This window comes from Giraffa tippelskirchi, chromosome 2 (genome assembly GCF_054371585.1).
Source record: "Giraffa tippelskirchi isolate mGirTip1 chromosome 2, T2T-mGirTip1v1.2.pri, whole genome shotgun sequence".
Classification (NCBI taxonomy): Eukaryota; Metazoa; Chordata; class Mammalia; order Artiodactyla; family Giraffidae; genus Giraffa; species Giraffa tippelskirchi.
In genome coordinates this window covers 82,668,999-82,686,707 of record NC_137276.1, presented here as the reverse complement: position 1 = coordinate 82,686,707, position 17,709 = coordinate 82,668,999, and the positions used below count along the sequence as shown (strand labels likewise).

The following is a 17,709-nucleotide window of genomic DNA, read 5'->3' as shown; positions in this document are numbered from 1 at the left end:
GTCAGAAGTTTCTTGTTAAGAAGGAGAAACATGTCCTTGAGCAATATACATTGTTGTGATATAAAAATTAGTGCAGAGCTTAAGGAAAAACATACACTTGAGCAAGATGAGTTATTTTGTGGTGTAATCATTAGCTCCTCCCTGAGGGCCCTGGACTCCTTATCAGTCTACCAGAGAATTAGCTTTCTCAATATTTAGGTCAAAATAACAAGGGATTTTATTACTCACACACAGCAAGTGGCATAAGATTCATGTTCATGTTGGTTCCAACCTTGAATCCTCAGGTGCCTCGGGGATAACAGGGAGCAGCTAGGCAGACGCTGGGCACTCAGTAGGTTTGCATTACAGTTGAGGAGCCCTGAACATAGGGACCCCAAATCTTTTATAATGGATTTTAAGTCTGGCTGACCTTTCCCTAGATGGAGACATTATCTTTGTCGTACTGGACAGTAAGCAAACCTGTCTTCTGCTCTTCAAAGAGACATTCCTTCTATATCTCGAGGATGTTCACTACATAAACAACTTTGAAAAGCAGTCTGGAACAAGGGCTTTCAGTGCCTCTGCTCACAAGATGTGCAGAAATAGAGAGATCCATGGAAAATTGTCTCCCAACAATACCCACTGCTTATTTCTACATTCTCTTGGCTTCTGGGGAATTTTCTGATGAATAAGACACTGTGATGACTCTGACCAGTCATGGGGATCAAATCCGTTCATTTTGTCTCATAGAGCATTTAAAGTTATGATCAACAGGACCCAAGCAGCAGGATGAGACCAACCCATAATATTGACCTTAATCATGCACCCTCAGGGTCCTGGATCCAACCAGCTGAACAAATCTCATAAGCCATCATTGTCATTAAGGGTCTGTATTGACCTTTCCACATGGTGCAAGGCATTCCCCCTGAGTGCAGCATATGTAATAGTGATTGCACAGTCTCTGCCTTGGCCCACAAGGAAAAAGTCTAGGGAAATCCTGACACCCACTATAACCCTGGCCAGTGATTTGAGGCTGACCTGATGACCTCCTTGGGCCAAACTAGTGATCACTTCATCAGAGTCAGGACAAATCTTTTCTAATTAACTTTTCTAACTGGATGATACTCACTGTAGGGAAAACTGTCTGCAACGTGAGTATAAATAATGAGTCAGTTAATCCTCTGGAAGGTTTCCCTGAGTACCCATGAATAGCTTCATTTGGGGGAGATCTCTGCAGTCATCTTATGACTACATGACCTCCTGGTGGTGGTTCCTTAAATTCTTGAGGGTCTCTTAGGCTGTATGGTTTTGGAAACGAGGTAAATTAATGCTTGGCTTCTACACAAGAAGCCTGGCCCCAGAAGGCCCACATGGTGGCAACAGAGTGAGTGTTGTCAACAATTGTTAGAAACCCCCAGTGTGACTCATATCAGTGGAAGAGCACAGGTTAAGTGCCTCCCATGTGATTTCCTGGCAGGCTAGTAAGCCCTAGAGTTCCTAGTTCAGCTTCAGTAATGAGTCTCGTCCTTGCTTTGGTGCAAGCCCAAAGCTATGGAAGGAGAGTGCTTTAGCCTTATCATCCTGGCTGAAAGGTACGCTGAGCCTGTGGTACCTGGTTTAGGAAAGTTAAAATACCAAACAAAAAATGGAAAGGATACCAATTCTCAAGGAAACATACATCGAGTTTCTGCTCCCTACATTGCTACCTAATGAGACTGTGCCCAACTCTAACCTTTAAGGCAGATGGTAGAATGCAACTTTTTAAGTGTGTGGCTAAAGATATTCAAGGGCATCCTGTCCTTTTAAACTGTTAAACAGTCATGGTTTTGGTTGAAAGTGGTTTAAAAGTCTGAATCTCAATAGGTAGTCGCACCTGGCATACCACTGTTTCTTAAGCCTGTAGAACAGAGAAATGCAAATAGAGCTACTGGTAAAGTGAGATGATTGATGCTCAGGTGTTTCAAGTGGTTGCCAGTGACTGGGCTATGACCTGCAGGTTCCCCCAGGTTAAGATAATTTGGCATAAGTCCCAACTTATCCAATATGGCTACAAAGGGATCAACGAGGCTGCTTTCTAAATGAACTGGTCTTATAAAAATGTCTTAAGACCACCTCTTTCTCAAGAGGTTAGTACCGAAAAGAAATGCCCAAACACTGGCAGTTGTTGTTCAGTCACTAAGTAGTGTCCGACTCTTTGAGACCCCAAGGACTGCAGCACACCAGGCTTCCCTGTCCTTCACTATTTCCTGGAGTTTGGTCAAACTCATGTCCATTGCGGAGAAGCAATGGCAACCCACTCCAGTACTCTTGCCTGGAAAACCCCACGGATGGAGGAGCCTGGTAGGCTGTGGTCCATGGGGTCGTGGAGAGTCGGACACGATTGAGTGACTTCACTTTCACTTTTCACTTTCATGCAATGGAGAAGGAAATGGCAACCTACTCGTGTCCTTGCCTGGAGAATCCCGGGGACAGGGGAGCCTGGTGGGCTGCCATCTATGGGGTTGCACAGAGTTGGACATGACTGAAGTAACTTAGCAGCAGCAGCAGCATGTCCATTGAGTCGGTGCTGCCATCCAACCATCTCATCCTCTGCTGCCCCCTTCTCCACCTGCCTTCAATCTTTCCCAGCATCAGGGTCTTTTCCAATGAGTCAGCTCTTTGCATCAGGTGACCAAAGTATCGGAGCTTCAGCTTCAGCATCAATCCTTCCAATTAATATTCAGGGTTGATTTCCTTTAGGATTGACTGGTTTGATCTGCCTGCTGTCCAAGGGACTCTCGAGAGTCTTCTCCAATACCACAGTTCAGAGGCAGAATAAAATAACAGTTCAGAACTCATGCTCTGGCACCATACAGACATGGGTTAAATCCCAGTTCTTCCAGTAAACAGTTGCATAACCATATGTTTTAGCATATTCCTATTATGCAAAGTAGGAATGATTACCTTCCTTAAGATTTAAATATATGGTAACTTTACCTGTTAGTATGTTCCTTCCTAAAACTACACCATGACCCCTTTCATTGGACCTGCATTTTCCTTACGAGCCTCAGCCAATAATTTTTAGTGAAGAGCTTTCTAGATGGATGATCTCAATTATTGTGGTTTGAATCTCCAATTTCCCTCTCTGAGAACCACTTTATTTTGAAGTTCTGGTTCTTCAACCCATGCCCTGGGCTTCATCAGTGAAAGTAAAGAACAGGAGGAGAAAAAGACAATCGAATTATAAGTAGAACTTACAAACTTTGTAGTTGTGCAAACTTAAAATTGATGCTTTCTTTAAAAATCACAAATTCTGTACAACCTATTAGCAATAATTTTAAAAAGTGTTCTTACATGTAGGAGGCCCAGGGAGGTACCCTGCCTGTGTTCAACACCCCTACTTCCCTTTCTCAACTCAGGTATATTTCTGTATGTTGTAGTGGAATCTGTGGTGTAGTGGGAAACAGAAGAGGGAAAAGTTCCACAGAGTCTTCATTTGCATTTGGCCTCCTTTAGAACCATTACTACTCTCCTAGTTCAGGCAGTAAAGACTAAGTCCCAACCAGTTTCAACTCCCTTACAATCCTGCACACAGCCACCAAATTAAATCCTAAACTAGCAGTCTTCATGAAGATCCCTTCCCACCTCAAAAACTCTTAATGGCTCCCTACCTTTTATTCACTAGAAAGAGCCCAACTCAAATCCAAAGCCCAGGCTAACATCATCCTACTTTTATAGCACAGTACTTGTTTCCTCCTAATTCCCCGAAGGAAATTCTTTAAGGCTCTGACTAACCTGCTCATTGTGCTCCCAACACAGACAAACCTGCACACTCAGGAAAGATTACACCCGTCCCCACACACCTTTCCTTCAAAGGCCAGCCCAGACCGCTCCCCCCGGCCCCCACATCTTTGCCCAGCAACCGTGCTCCTCAAACACACTGCCCAGTCTTCTGACCCTCTCAAGTACACAGCTTTTTACTGGCTATACTCTCGTGGCATCTCAATCCATTTCAACCACTTTGAAGGCAGGCCATGTTCATTACACAGAGGGTCATCTCTGTGCCCTGCACTTAGTATTTTTTAAACCAGAGGAGGAGTTCAAATACTGTATCTAAGTAGAGCAAGACATACTGCCCATCTTTGATAATTCCCCTTTATTCACAGTAAAGGGTATTCAGCGTTCGCTACAAAGCTGAAAATTACCTGTTAAGGAGTTTATTAAGAATAGTTATTCAGGGTAGAGATAAAAGAGACTTGGACTAGAGCAGTAGGCAGAAGTAATAAAACCAACAGGTCTGCATTGGACAAGGACAACAAAGGAATCAAAGGTCTGGTTAGAACCATGTGTCTAAACGAGAAGGATCAGGGTGGAGGTAAGGGGGGTTAGGGTGAAGCGTTCCATTTTGGATAGGTTCATTTAGATGTTGGTGAGCCATCTAAGAGGAGATATCAGTAGACAACTGGCTATGCGGGATGAGATGACCATTCATCTAAGCTGTATATGTGTCGATTCCTTGGTGGGGAAGAAGGTAGGTTAATAAGCATAGGAACACTTAAGGAGGCCTGCGAAATTTCCACCCCATCTGGCCATCATCACATCATCACTTAGGAAACTATAAAGATATCTAGGCTCCTGTGGGCTAACGACGGTCCCAAAGCGAAGTTCCCAGAGCCGAGTATAGCACAGGCCCATGATTCTTTATTTCCTGGGCCTGTGACCCACATCTAATCTGGTCGAGTAACCCTGAACACTGCCAAAACGGCCAGCGTACTCCTACGGAAGCAGGCGGTCACTGAGCGCGAGAGGAGCCGGGTAGCGTTGCCTGCAGGGAGTTGTAGGCTGACGGCCGCGGGCGTTTACGCAACCTCCTTGAGAAGCCTCCGGGATGCTGCGCCGCGTAGATTGAGCCTGCAACAGCTACTGCAGGACCGTGGTCGGAAAACGCAAATCTGACCTTGCTTTCTTGCTTGGAATCATCTGGCGAGGACGAGTTCTCATCACTCAAAGGATAAATTCATAGTCCTAAAGTAACATTCAGTGTCTTTTTCAGCACGATTTAGTACCCGTGGTAGCCTTAACATTTCCTAAATATTCTTCAAGACGATACTGGACGCTTCCTCCGAGAAAGGGGCTTGCTTTGGACCCCTCTTTTCTGTGCTTCCACAGCACCATCTTACAATTCTCTAATATCATTTACAATCATGGCTAAGTTTCCCGAGCGCTTACATGGTCGTTCTAGCCTAAACTACCCTCACCAGCTCATTAATTTTCACACAACTGTCTGAGACAGTTGCTATCAGTCCCATTCTGCACATGAGGAAACTCTGGCCTAGAGACGTTCGTTCACCACTCAGGGCCAGTCTCCCACTAGACTAGGAGTTCCAGGCCGGCACCGAAGGACCAGCTATTTGCTTTTCCGCGGGCCACGCCCCGGGGCGGGGTCTGGTGACAACACCGCGTCCCATGGTGCTTTGCGCGCCAGCGCTACCATTGGCCCGGCCAGTAGGGCTCCTTTTTAAAATTGAGGCGCCAAGTTGTTGCTCGGTTTCTTGGGCTTCGGGCAGAGAGGAGGTTTGTGATTCTAAGGCTCGGGCTAGGTCTGGGCAGACGCCGGGGCCAGTCATGGTTCCTGGTGGATAGCGGTTTCCCCGGGCACGCCAGCACGCCGCTCCACGCCCCACGGCGCCCGAGTCCGTGACCTGGCCTTAGGGGACCGACATGGCATCTCACCCTAATGAAAAGGGGAGGAACATCCAGGTCGTGGGGAGATGTAGGTAGGGCGAGCTTGCAGAGTTCCGAGCCCTGTGCTTTGCTGCCGGGCTCCTTCCTGCGCGGTCCGGGGAGAGGGATTTTGTTTGCAATTTTCTGAAGGAACCAGACCTTCCTGTTTCATAGTTTCCTGCATTCTGTTGGAGAAAAATGACACCAGGTTACTGTGAGGAGTCAATTAGTGTTTTGTTTTGTTTTGTTTCAGAAAAAGGGTATTTGTATCTGAGTTTATAGTTTAAACCGCTATTGAGGAGAAGTTCGTCGCCGTTTTTTAGTGAAATGTGTTAAAAAAAAATACTGTCGACAAAGATTTAGGTGTCATTCTGTATGCCAATCCTTGCAGTTGATCGGTTTGGAAACGACTGCACACCTACTAAACAGATGTTTAACACTTAAGTTGTTATTACCATCCTCTCCATCATCTCTAAAAAAGTAATCATGTACCTCTTCACTTTGTTCTAGAAGCAATATTTTCTTAATCCTTAGTGAAGAAGTAAACATCATTGTTTTTAAAATATAAGTTGTAGAATGAGTTTATGTTTTAAAAAATCAGGGAGACAACTAAAGTTGTGCTACATTTTCCAGTGGGTGGGTGAAGGTGTTCAGCTCTCTCCTGATTAGTTTCCACATCATTTCCTCACTTTAAAATGTGGTAGGAGAGGAAGAACATACTTGTACAATCTACTGCTTAACCAAATATTGGATTGATTTGGCTTTTTAGATGCCCTGCACAGTTTGCTGATATATGTGTATTTTGTGTGTCTATTTTTGTTGCTGTGATATTAAAAACTCTACCAACTCTCAGAAACTTTTCTGTAAATCCAAACGTATTCTAAAATTAAAAAGTTATTTTAAACCAGTCTGTATTAACAGACTTTCTTACTTAGGTTTTTGCCTACACAGCTTTGGTGGCTTGAGTTGTATATATCAAAGGTAATAGCTAACTGTAAAGTAGGTGCCTGAGAGGACACTTGGTAACCCGAAGTCTAGCCAATTACCATTTGCACTCTGGGGCCTCTGTTAATAGTTACTTGTCTTGAAGATTAAAAAAAACAGCTCATATTCAAATACAAATTTTTATATGATTTTGATAATTTAATAAAGTCAGCCAGTATTACCTTTTCTGTGTGGCTTTATTTAATTTCATTTTTATTGTTAGTTAAAAAATAGGTCAGACGTATAAAAAATTACAAAGAACCATACACCAAGCATCTGTGTGTAGAAACAGAAGAATCATTACAGCTAGAATCCCACTGTATCCCTCCGCATCCCTTTCCTCTACCTCAAGAGTTGAACATTATCCTGAATTTCATGTTTATTATCTCCATACATTTAAAGCCTTAACTTAAAAGAGATTTATTTTACTTTATCGCTAATGAAAAGTGCTTAGATAGTGTCCAATGTTTACAATAATTTCAGTATAAAGAGATGTTTTTCTTTTCATGTTAGCCTTTTCTTTTTCAAATAGCCCTCATACTGCAAAGATTTCTGTTCTTGGTGTGGTGGTGGTGTGTGTGTGTGCTCAATTGTGTCCAAATCTTTGCGATCCATGGACTCTACCCCACCAGGCTCCTCTGTTCATGGGATTTCCCAGGCTAGAATACTGGCTGTTGCTGCTGCTGCTGCTGCTACTGCTAAGTCGCTTCAGTCGTGTCCGACTCTGTGCGACCCCATAGACGGCAGCCCACCAGGCTCCCCTGTCCCCGGGATTCTCCAGGCAAGAATACTGGAGTGGGTTGCCATTTCCTTCTCCATGGGATCTTCCTGACACAGAGATTGAAGGAACCTGTGTCTCTGCCGTCTCCTGCCTTGGCAGGTGGATTCTTTACCACTGCGCCACCTGGGAAGCCCAATGTGTCCTTAAACTTTACTAAATAAACAACTTATGCCCTTGAGGGTTATCAAATCTTTTCTCAAAGGGCCCAGATAGTAAATATTTTAGGCTTTTCAGATTACATGTGGTTTCTGTCACATACTCTTCTCTGATTTTTTTTTTTTTCCCAGTTTTAAACTTTTAGTGGCAACAGTTTGTGATAACCTAAGAGATCAGCCTAAGGGCTTCCCTCGTAGCTCAGTTGGTAAAGAATCTGCCTACAATGCAAGAGACCTGGGTTTGATCCCAGGGTCAGGAAGATCCTCTGGAAAAGGAAATGGCAACCAGTCCAGTATTCTTGCCTGAAGAATCTCATGGACAGAGGAGCATGGCAGGGCTCCATGGGGTCACAAGAGTTGGACACGACTTAGCGACTACACCACCAAGAGATCAGCAAAATTTTAAGAGAGACGACTTCAGTTGTTGATTACAATGAATGCAATCTTTACGATAACCTAAGAAATCAGCAAAATTTTAAGAGATAACTTCACTTTTTGATTACAATGAATACAATCTTTATGATGTTCTTTACTTGTACAGTAGCTATATGAATATTTATGAAGTGAATGAATGAATTTAGTGGACAGGACTTTCTTTTTTAATCCTCAGTCTTTCCTTACCATTTTGGTTGTTTGGATTTTAATATGACTGTAGTGAAAGCACTAGTGTTAGTCGCTTAGTTGTGTATGACTCTTTGTGACTGCATGGACTGTAGCCCGCCAGGCTCCTCTGTTCATGGAAATCTCCAGGCAAGAATACTAGAGTGAGTAGCCATTCCCTTCTTCAGGGTATCTTCCCCACCCAGAAATTGAACCCGGGTCTCCTGCATTGCAGGCAGATTCTTTACTGTCTGAACCACCAGGGAAGGCCAACTACAATTGATGGTTTTGCTAGTGTCATCAGCAGCAACCTTGCAATTTCTAACTAAAGAAGTCTGGATAGGAAAACAGCTGGTTGGCAGTACTCTTTATTGCAGTATAAACAGTCCCTAAAGCTCCTTTGTGGGAGCTTTGATAACTTTTAGGAATGTGTGATTTGTGGGAATTTCTACTACTTTGCCCAAACAACTTGAATGGTATTCATTTGGTAACTTAATCACACATCCAGACAAGAGATTAGACCAATTGGAAAAACTTTGACCACAGGAGAGCAATTCTGCATACTGTGACTTTTGTGCAGTTAGGTTTCAGTACATTTAACAAATGACAGTATGACAAGATATTACTAGGAAGTTACTGAGTTAAATTTCTCAGGATCACAAATGTGGTCTTCTGATGAGTCAAACATGGGGATGGGGCATGCCAGAGGACATTGAGGTATCCTTCTTAACATAAATAGCAGTTTGGTTAGTCTAGTGATGGGGGGAAAGATAACTTCCTATTTGGCATTTCCTGTCACAGTATGTGATAATGAATTGGAAAAGTGAACTCTGGGCAAGAATACCTCTCCCTTAGGCTCAGATTTGTGTTAAGTATGTCAGTATCTTATGGATGCTACTCTGTGGACTGTGGTTCTTTTTAGCTTTCCTTTTGTTCCCCTAAGGATAACATTTATTAAGCAGTGTAGTATAACAGATACTAATATTTGAGTGTCTGCCAAGCAGAGTAGTAGACGCTGGGGAAACAGTAAATTACATAGGACTTGTTTCCCCACATTTTGAGGTTGGTACTGTTACCAACCTTTTAATTTTCAAATGAGACAGGCACAAAGGGCTCCATTGCTCGGGCAGACTGGATGAAGAGTCATCATTCTACTGAAATGCCTAAGGAGGCTTTTATCTCATTTTACTTCGCATGGAGTCTTTCCCATCACGCCTCCTCTATCCTGCTCTGTCCTAATCAAGGCCCCATTAAGTTTCTGCTGCATGTTCCTACAGCACCTTTTACTTCCCCTTACTAAACATCATCTCTCTTATAATCACTTGTTTTATGTTCCCCACTAGACCTCAGTGTCTTGAGGACAAACTGAATAAACACATGTGAAACGCTTGGAACAGTGAGTACCTGGCACGTAGTAAGTGCCCTATGTATTAGTCACTATTTTAATATATTGTTTATTTTGTGCCAGTTATCCCCTGGCAGGTTAATACTTTGGATGCAGATTTGGCGTGTTCTTTCTACTGCATCGTAACCTGATTTGGCTGGATTCTAGGAACAGTGGAAATAGAATTCTGAAAAATAAGTTGCACCTTTTTTACAAATTAATTCTCTTAGCGTCTACTCCAAGAAACTGTCAGAATTGTACATATCTTTCAAAACTTTTTAAACTAATTTTATTTCTGGCAATTGAAACCCTTAAAATTCTGCTGTCTGCTTTAGCAGTGTCATTTAGGCCCCATTTAATCTCTGTCACCAACAGTGTAGTTAAAACTTCCCATTGTTCTTGTCTGACATATTAACAAAAATGTCATCAGTAACCTGATAACTAAGAGTTCTTAATTCTTAAGTGAACTTACTTACAAAACAGACTCACAGACTTAGAGAACGAACTTATGGTTGCTGGGAAGAAGGGATAGTTAGAGAGTTGGAGATCAACAGGGACACACTGCTATATTTAAAATGGATAACCACAAGAACATGGTTCTGCATAATGCTAAGTGGCAGCATGGATGGGAGAGGAGTTTGGGGGAGAATTGATACATTTATATGTATGGCTGAGTCCCTTAGCTGTTCACCTGAAACTATAACAACAGTTTTAATTGGTTATATATACCCCAATACAAAATAAAAAGTTAAAAAACAAAGAGTTCTTAAATAACCTTGTGTGTTTCATTTTACAGACCATTTAATTTGGCAGCAGCAGCTGCTGCTGCTGCTGCTGCTAAGTCACTTCAGTCGTGTCCGACTCTGTGCAACCCCATAGACGGCAGCCCACCAGGCTCCGCCGTCCCTGGGATTCTCCAGGCAAGAACACTGGAGTGGGTTGCCATTTCCTTCTCCAGTGCATGAAAGGGAAAAGTGAAAGTGAAGTCGCTCAGTCGTGTCCAACTCTTAGCGACCCCATGGACTGCAGCCCACCAGGCTCCGCCGTCCCTGGGGTTCTCCAGGCAAGAACACTGGAGTGGGTTGCCATTTCCTTCTCCAATGCATGAAAGTGAAAAGTGAAAGTGAAGTTGCTCAGTCGTGTCTGACTCTTCACGACCCCATGGACTGCAGCCTACCAGGCTCTGCTGTCCATGGGATTTTCCAGGCAAGAGTACTGGAGTGGGGTGCCATTGCCTTCTCCTGAAAGCATATAATTAGGTGATTTTACTATATTCATCGAGCTGTGCAACTGTCACCAAAAATCTAAACATTTTTATCCTAGAAAGAAACCCTGTAACCTATTAGCAGTCACTCCCGATCAGTTTCCATTTCCAGCTCTAGGTCACTATTAATCTACTTTCTTTCATCTATACCTTTACCTATTCTGAATATTTTATATAAATGAAGTCACACAATAAGTGTTCTTTTGTGACTGTTTTCAGTGTTTTCAGTGTTCATCCATGTTGCAGCAGGTATCAGAACTCATTCCTTTTTGTGGATGAATGATACAGATATAGGACATTTTGTTTATTCATCAATTGATGAAATTCATTGAGGGTTTTTTTTTAATAGAGCTTAAGACTAAAGCAAAAAATTATTAGATTAAATTATAGTAAAGTTAAAGACCCTGAAACTTGAAGAGTAAAAAGTAAGAATGTTTTAAACAGTCCTCTGTCTTATTTATTTACATAATTGGAGTATAGTTGCTTTAAGAACATGCCTCGTTTTTAACGGTTGGGTATAGTAGTATTAGTGGGTAAATGTTTATATTCAGTTCAGTTCAGTTCAGTTGCTTAGTTGTGTCTGACTCTTTGCGACCCCATGAATTGCAGCACGCCAGGCCTCCCTGTCCATCACCAACTCCTGGAGTTTACACAAACTCTTGTCCATCGAGTCGGTGATGCCATCCAGCCATCTCATCCTGTGTTGTCCCCTTCTCCTCCTGCCCCAAATCCTTCCCAGCATCAGGGTCTTTTCCAATGAGTCAACTCTTCACATGAGGCGGCCAAAGTATTGGAGTTTCAGCTTCAACATCAGTCCTTCCAATGAACACCCAGGACTGATCTCCTTTAGGATGGACAGGTTGGATCTCCTTGCAGTCCAAGGGACTCTCAAGAGTCTTCTCCAACACCACAGTTCAAAAGCATCAATTCTTCGGTGCTCAGCTTTCTTCACTGTCCAACTTTCATCCATACATGACCACTGGAAAAACCATAGCCTTGACTAGACAGACCTTTGTTGGCAAAGTAATGTCTCTGCTTTTTAATAAGCTATCTAGGTTGGTCATAACTTTCCTTTATATTAGATATAACCAAAAATTATTATGTTATTGTATAATACATTTTAGGTAACAGAACTACATTATTCTCATATCTTCAGTAATTGGCCAGCCTTTTCTTTTCATCACAGGAAACTCTGAGTACATTGGAATATGGTCATAGAGCAAAGAACATACTCAATAAGCCTGAGGTTAACCAGAAACTCACCAAGAAAACTCTGATTAAGGTAATGGTGAATTTTTGTGGAGTAAAATAAATTTGTTTGACAAATGTGAAAATGAGGAACTGAAATAGATCATTGTTTTTAAAAATTTATTAAATTGCCTTTGATAAGGCTTTTCATTTAATGGTTTGAACTAAATGCCCTGTGTGTTAAAATGCTTTTTCTAATACTAATGACCTTACAAGCTCTATCCAGTCAGTAAAATTTAAGCGTATAATGGTATTTCAGTGCAGTTTTAATTAGCATTTCCTTAATGAATAGTGATATTCAGCATCTTTTCACATGCTTATTATCCATATGTATATCTTCGTTTGTGAAATGTCTATTTAAATCCTTTGCCAGTTTTAAATTGGGTTGTCTTTTTGTGAAGTTGTAAAGGATTGTTCATATTTTCTAGATACGATCCTTTATGAAATAATTTATAAATATTTCCTCCCAGTCTGGCTTGTCTTTCCATTTTATTGGTAGTGGGGTTTTTTTTGTTTCCATTGAGACAACTATAGATTCACATGCAGTTGAAAGAAGTAATGCAGAGAAGATCCTTTGTACATTTTATTAAACTATATAGTAAAATCACTGCAGGGACACGGTTAATAGCAATCCATTGGGTCTTATTCCTCAATTTTCCTGGTACTCATGTGTGTGTGTTTAGTTAGTTCTATACAGTTTTGTCATATGTAGGTTCATGGAGCCACTACCACAGTCAAGATACTGAACAGTCCCATCACAGCAAGGATTCCTCATTGCCCTTTTATACTCATTTCCTTCCCACTCTGACCTCCCCGATCACACAGCATAATTCCCTGGAGGTTAACCTGAGTGGTGCATATCAATAGATCTTTACTTTTTAATGCTGAGGAATATTCCATGGTATGTATATACCACCCGCCTGCAGTGCAGGGGACCCCAGTTCAATTCCTGGGTCAGGAAGATCCCCTGGAGAAGGGATAGGCTACCTACTCCAGTATTCGTGGGCTTCCCTGGTGGCTCAGACTAAAGAGTTCACCTGAAATGCGGGAGACCTGGGTTTGATGCCTGGGCTGGGAAGATCCCCTGGAGGAGGGCATGGCAACCTACGCCAGTATTCTTGCCTGGAGAATCCCCAAGGACAGAGGAGCCTGGTGGGCTACAGTCCATGGGGTAGCAAAGAGTCACATGCAACTGAGCAACTAAGCACAGCACAGCACGGCACGTGTATATACCACACACTGTTGTCAGATTCACCTGTGAAAGACATATGGGCTGATTTCAGTTTTTCACAATTGAAAATAAAACTGCTTTGATCATATTTGTTTACAGTAATTTGTGTACATGTGAATTTTCATTTTTCTGAGATAGTTGCCAAAGAGTATAATTGTTGCATTGTATGGTAATTGAATGTAAGTTTTCTTTTTTTTTTAAGGAATTGCCAAGTTGTTTTCCAAAATGACTGGGCTTTCTATTGTGTTGCATTGATTTATGTCTGTCCCTCACTAATACTACAGTTTTAATTACTGTCGCTTTATAATAACTCTTGGAATCAGACTGTTTAAAAGGAAGCTTATGTGAGGAAACCTCTCTTTTTAGAGGGTGTCACAATTGTCAGGATCTGAGAAAAACTACAGTGATTTTTATATTCATTATTATTTACAGGCCATGCTCTTTTATAAGCATTCATTTTATTTTAGAAACTTGAATTTTTGAACCCTATTGCTCTTATTCAATCTAAAAATATTTAACAGTAATTTATTATGATAAAATATTCAGTCATTGTTTAAAATTCCAGTTGTTTCAGTGTAGACTTTAAATATTTTGTTTTAGAATCCAAATAAGGTTTACCATAAATTAGTAGTTGGATTTTGAGGCTTGATAGAGTCAGGCTTTATCTTATTTATATATTTTTGGCCAAAATACTTCATAAGTGGTGGTATATTCTCCCACTTGGAAGCACATAATGTCTGGTTCTTTCCCTTTTTTTGGTAAGGAATTGATTATATTCAAATGACCTGATCCACTAGTTCTTTAAGGGTTGCAAAATAATAATTTTCAAATTGTTCTTCCTTAGTTGACTGCTGGACTAACTCTATAAAGGGGAACATTCCCTCAGCTCCCCAAGGCTGTAGTTCTTACAGGGAAGACAGGACAAATGCTTGATTCATTCCCTTTGACAGTTTGAAGAATAATGGGTTGGTTTCCCGGCTTTCTTAACATCATTATAAACTCATGGATTTAGAATATTTGTGCTAACAATTGTAGTTAATAACCTCACCAATGTTCAAATTGTTCCTTCTCTGGCCATTGGGTACCTTTTCAGTGGGTTCTTGAGTCTTTTTTGTTGGCCTAAGCTTCCTTCCCTTCCTTCCTATTTTGCTTTACAAGATGTTCCAGGTTCATCTTGAATGTTTCTTGCCCCAGTCCTGGAGTCAGATACTACCCTAAGAAACCCTGGTTCCTTTTCGTGTGAGATGAGATTTGGAGACCAACCTGGCTACTGGGGGTTGTTTTTTACTTCAGAAGCCTGTATTTTTATAATGAATGAAAGTATTGACTTTATTCTAACCATATTAATATTGAATGAAAAGTAAGGTTGTGACTTTTTAATCACATATTTTTATGCTTTAAAAAAGATAAGAGGGCTAACTTTGTTTTATTTATTATAAATCTTCCCCAAACTGAATGAAAAAAAAGTGAAGTGCTAAACTGACACAACATTCTTCTTGCATAGGAATATACAGAAGAGAGAGAGCATCTGAAACGGGATCTTGCTGCAGCTTGTGAAAAAAATGGAGTGTACATTTCTGAAGAAAATTTTAGGTAAGCCCTTGGTTATGGAAATTAATTTCTAAGAACGTACAGCATAGGGAGTATAGTAGTAGTATTGTACTACCTTTGTGTGGTGACAGTTGATAACTAGACTTATTGTGGTGATCATTTTGTAATGAATAAGAGTGTCAAATCACTATGCTGTACACCCAAAACTAATGTAATATTGTAAGTCAATTATACTTCAATTAAAAATTATTTACCTAAACTATATCATTCATTTAATAACAATGTTGCATCCCTCTTGTACATTTAATATAGGAAAGCATTTCAAATATCTCATCTACTTTGAAGAGCTATTTCCCAATAAAGAACTGATATAGTTATCAAAAGACTGTTAGAATGAACTCTCTTCTTATACCACCTCAACTTTATCTTTTCCTTTAATCAATATCTCTAGCAAATAGTTTGAGGAAATCTACATTCTTAAAATTCTTTGTCATTTAAGCACAATGTGGAATAGAAAATGGTTGGTAGTTAAGAAAGAACTAGAAGAATGCAAACGATAGCACTCGCTTCTGACACTTGTTAATCTCAAGAAATCAGAGAGGCTCGTTAAAGCAGACCAGAATTGTCTGGTGCAAAATGTCAGTAGTGCTAAAGCTGAGAAGCTGTGCTCTAGAGAAGAATTGTTTATCTCATGAGGACTTTTGTGGTGGTGTGATAGTGATATGTGTGTTGGGGTGTGTATTGGGGTCTGTGTGCTGGGGGCAGGAGGTTTAATTGCTCATATACATACTTTAGTTTTCCAGGTTTTAGCCCCTTATCTTTACCCCTTCCTCCTGTGACACCTGATGCTTTCACACCACAAGCCTCTTTGGGATTCTGCCTGTCTTGTTTATTATTCTTCATATTCCTGATTATAGACACCTAGTTGTATCCCCTACCTCTGCTTTATGTGGGTTATAGTCCTCCGTCACCTTTGTAGCTTCTCAAATTTTATATACATACATGTTTTTTCCCCTGTAATCGGTAGCGATTCTCAGTTTCAAAATGGAGAAAACAAGAAAGACAGTCTGTTTATAAACCTAAGACAAAGAATACATTTGTTTTTTGCACTTTGTATCTATTGTTTATTGATACTTAGGCATCATTATCATGATAGTGATAAACAGTAGAGATGATATGTAACTACGTCAATTGTGTTAGAGTAAATTTTCTAGGCATTAGGAAACAATATTCACTGTTAAAATCCTTTTAAATTTTATTTTAGAGCTATGAGTGGAAAAGTAACTGTTCAAGAGGAAGAAATTCTAGAATTGGTTGAAAAAATTGCTACTGTTGAGGAAGAGCTAAATAGGGTAAGAATTCAAAACTGTATTGACTGTTATGTAAAAAGCAAATATTAAAAGGCAATTTCAGAATGTGAGGGACCTGATACTTTGTAAGATTTTTTTTCTTGCTGACCTCTAAACTAAAATTAAGTTGTATCACAGTTTTTTTTTTAATTATCCTTAATGATAATGAAGAAGTGAGTCTTTTTTGAAGAAGTTATTCTATTTGACACATACTAATGCAGCATTTTAAGAAATTAACTGAATTGTGTAATTTAATATGAAAGCTGTATAGTGAATGCTGAGACATTTTCATCAACATGTTTATCAGGTGATGAAAGGCAGATGTTGGGAGAAACCAGATGTTAAATAACTAAGGTTGAAAGACCTGACCCTTCAGTGCCACCCTCACACTGGCAGTGTTGAAAGGAATCTGAAGAATTGACACCACTTCATTAGACCTGTTACTTGTTTTTGTTTGGTTGGCTGTGCCGTACGATTTGCGGAATCTTAATTCCCTGCTACTACTACTACTAAGTCGCTTCAGTCGTGTCTGACTCTGTGCGACCCCATAGACGGCAGCCCACCGGGCTCCGCCGTCCCTGGGATTCTCCAGGCAAGAGCACTGGAGTGGGTTGCCATTTCCTTCTCCAATGCGTGAAAGTCAGAAGTGAAAGTGAAGTCGCTCAGTCGTGTCTGACTCTTCGCGACCCCATGTACTGCAGCCCACCAGGCTCCTCCATCAGTGGGATTGCCCAGGCAAGAGTACCAGGGATCAAACCTGTGCTCATAGCGCTGGACATGCAGAGTCCTAACTACTGGACCACCAGTAGTAGTAGTAGTTATAGGAAGACACCAGTTACCATATGAAATGTTCTAACCTACCTGGTAACTTGTTACAACTTTCATATGGAAATCATTTGTTTGGTTCTTTTAGTATTATGAACTAGCCAGGTATGTCAATGACCAGTTCGGCATTTTTAAATTCTAAAACAAAATGTTTCATGTTTTATATGTAGGTTACAGAATTGTTTATGGATAGTAAAAATGAACTTATCCAGTGCAAATCTGACCTGCAAAGACACAGGAACTTGAAACCACTCAAAGACATTTGCAGGAAACGAAATTACAGCTTGTGTAGAAGACTATATCACCTCGGCTTTGGAAAGTACTGAGGAGAGACTTCATGATGCTGCCAACAGGGTTTGTCTTTTGTTTTTATTTGTAGTCGTGTTAAAGAAGTTAAAGAATGGCTAGAAGTAACTTTCTTAGCATAAGCTAAGAAATTGTGAAATTCTATTTATTCACTCCAAATGATACTTCTGTCCATTTAAGAAACATTATTTTACTATTTTGTCTAGATATTCTTCACTGGAGATGCTTATTTAAGAAAAATCTATTCCTAAAGTTTTGAAAATAGAACCTGACTTTAATATACTTTGTGGATGTTTAGAATAGTGGTGTCATACTGCTTTACTTGTGGTCATGGTCGAGACTAATTAGT

General features: G+C 40.6%; 1 pseudogene across 1 annotated transcript in view; it reads left to right on the top strand.

The window, feature by feature from the left end:
- The first annotated feature begins 5,424 nt into the window (after positions 1-5,424).
- The window catches only part of LOC145539556 (kinesin-like protein KIF11), a 38,101-nt pseudogene continuing 25,816 nt past the window's right edge, over positions 5,425-17,709 (top strand). Inside the window, exons 1-5 of the transcript XR_014077874.1 lie at positions 5,425-5,532; positions 12,037-12,132; positions 14,834-14,922; positions 16,145-16,232; positions 17,225-17,408. The product of XR_014077874.1 is annotated as a kinesin-like protein KIF11 (transcript). The remainder of the gene's footprint in view (positions 5,533-12,036; positions 12,133-14,833; positions 14,923-16,144; positions 16,233-17,224; positions 17,409-17,709) is intronic.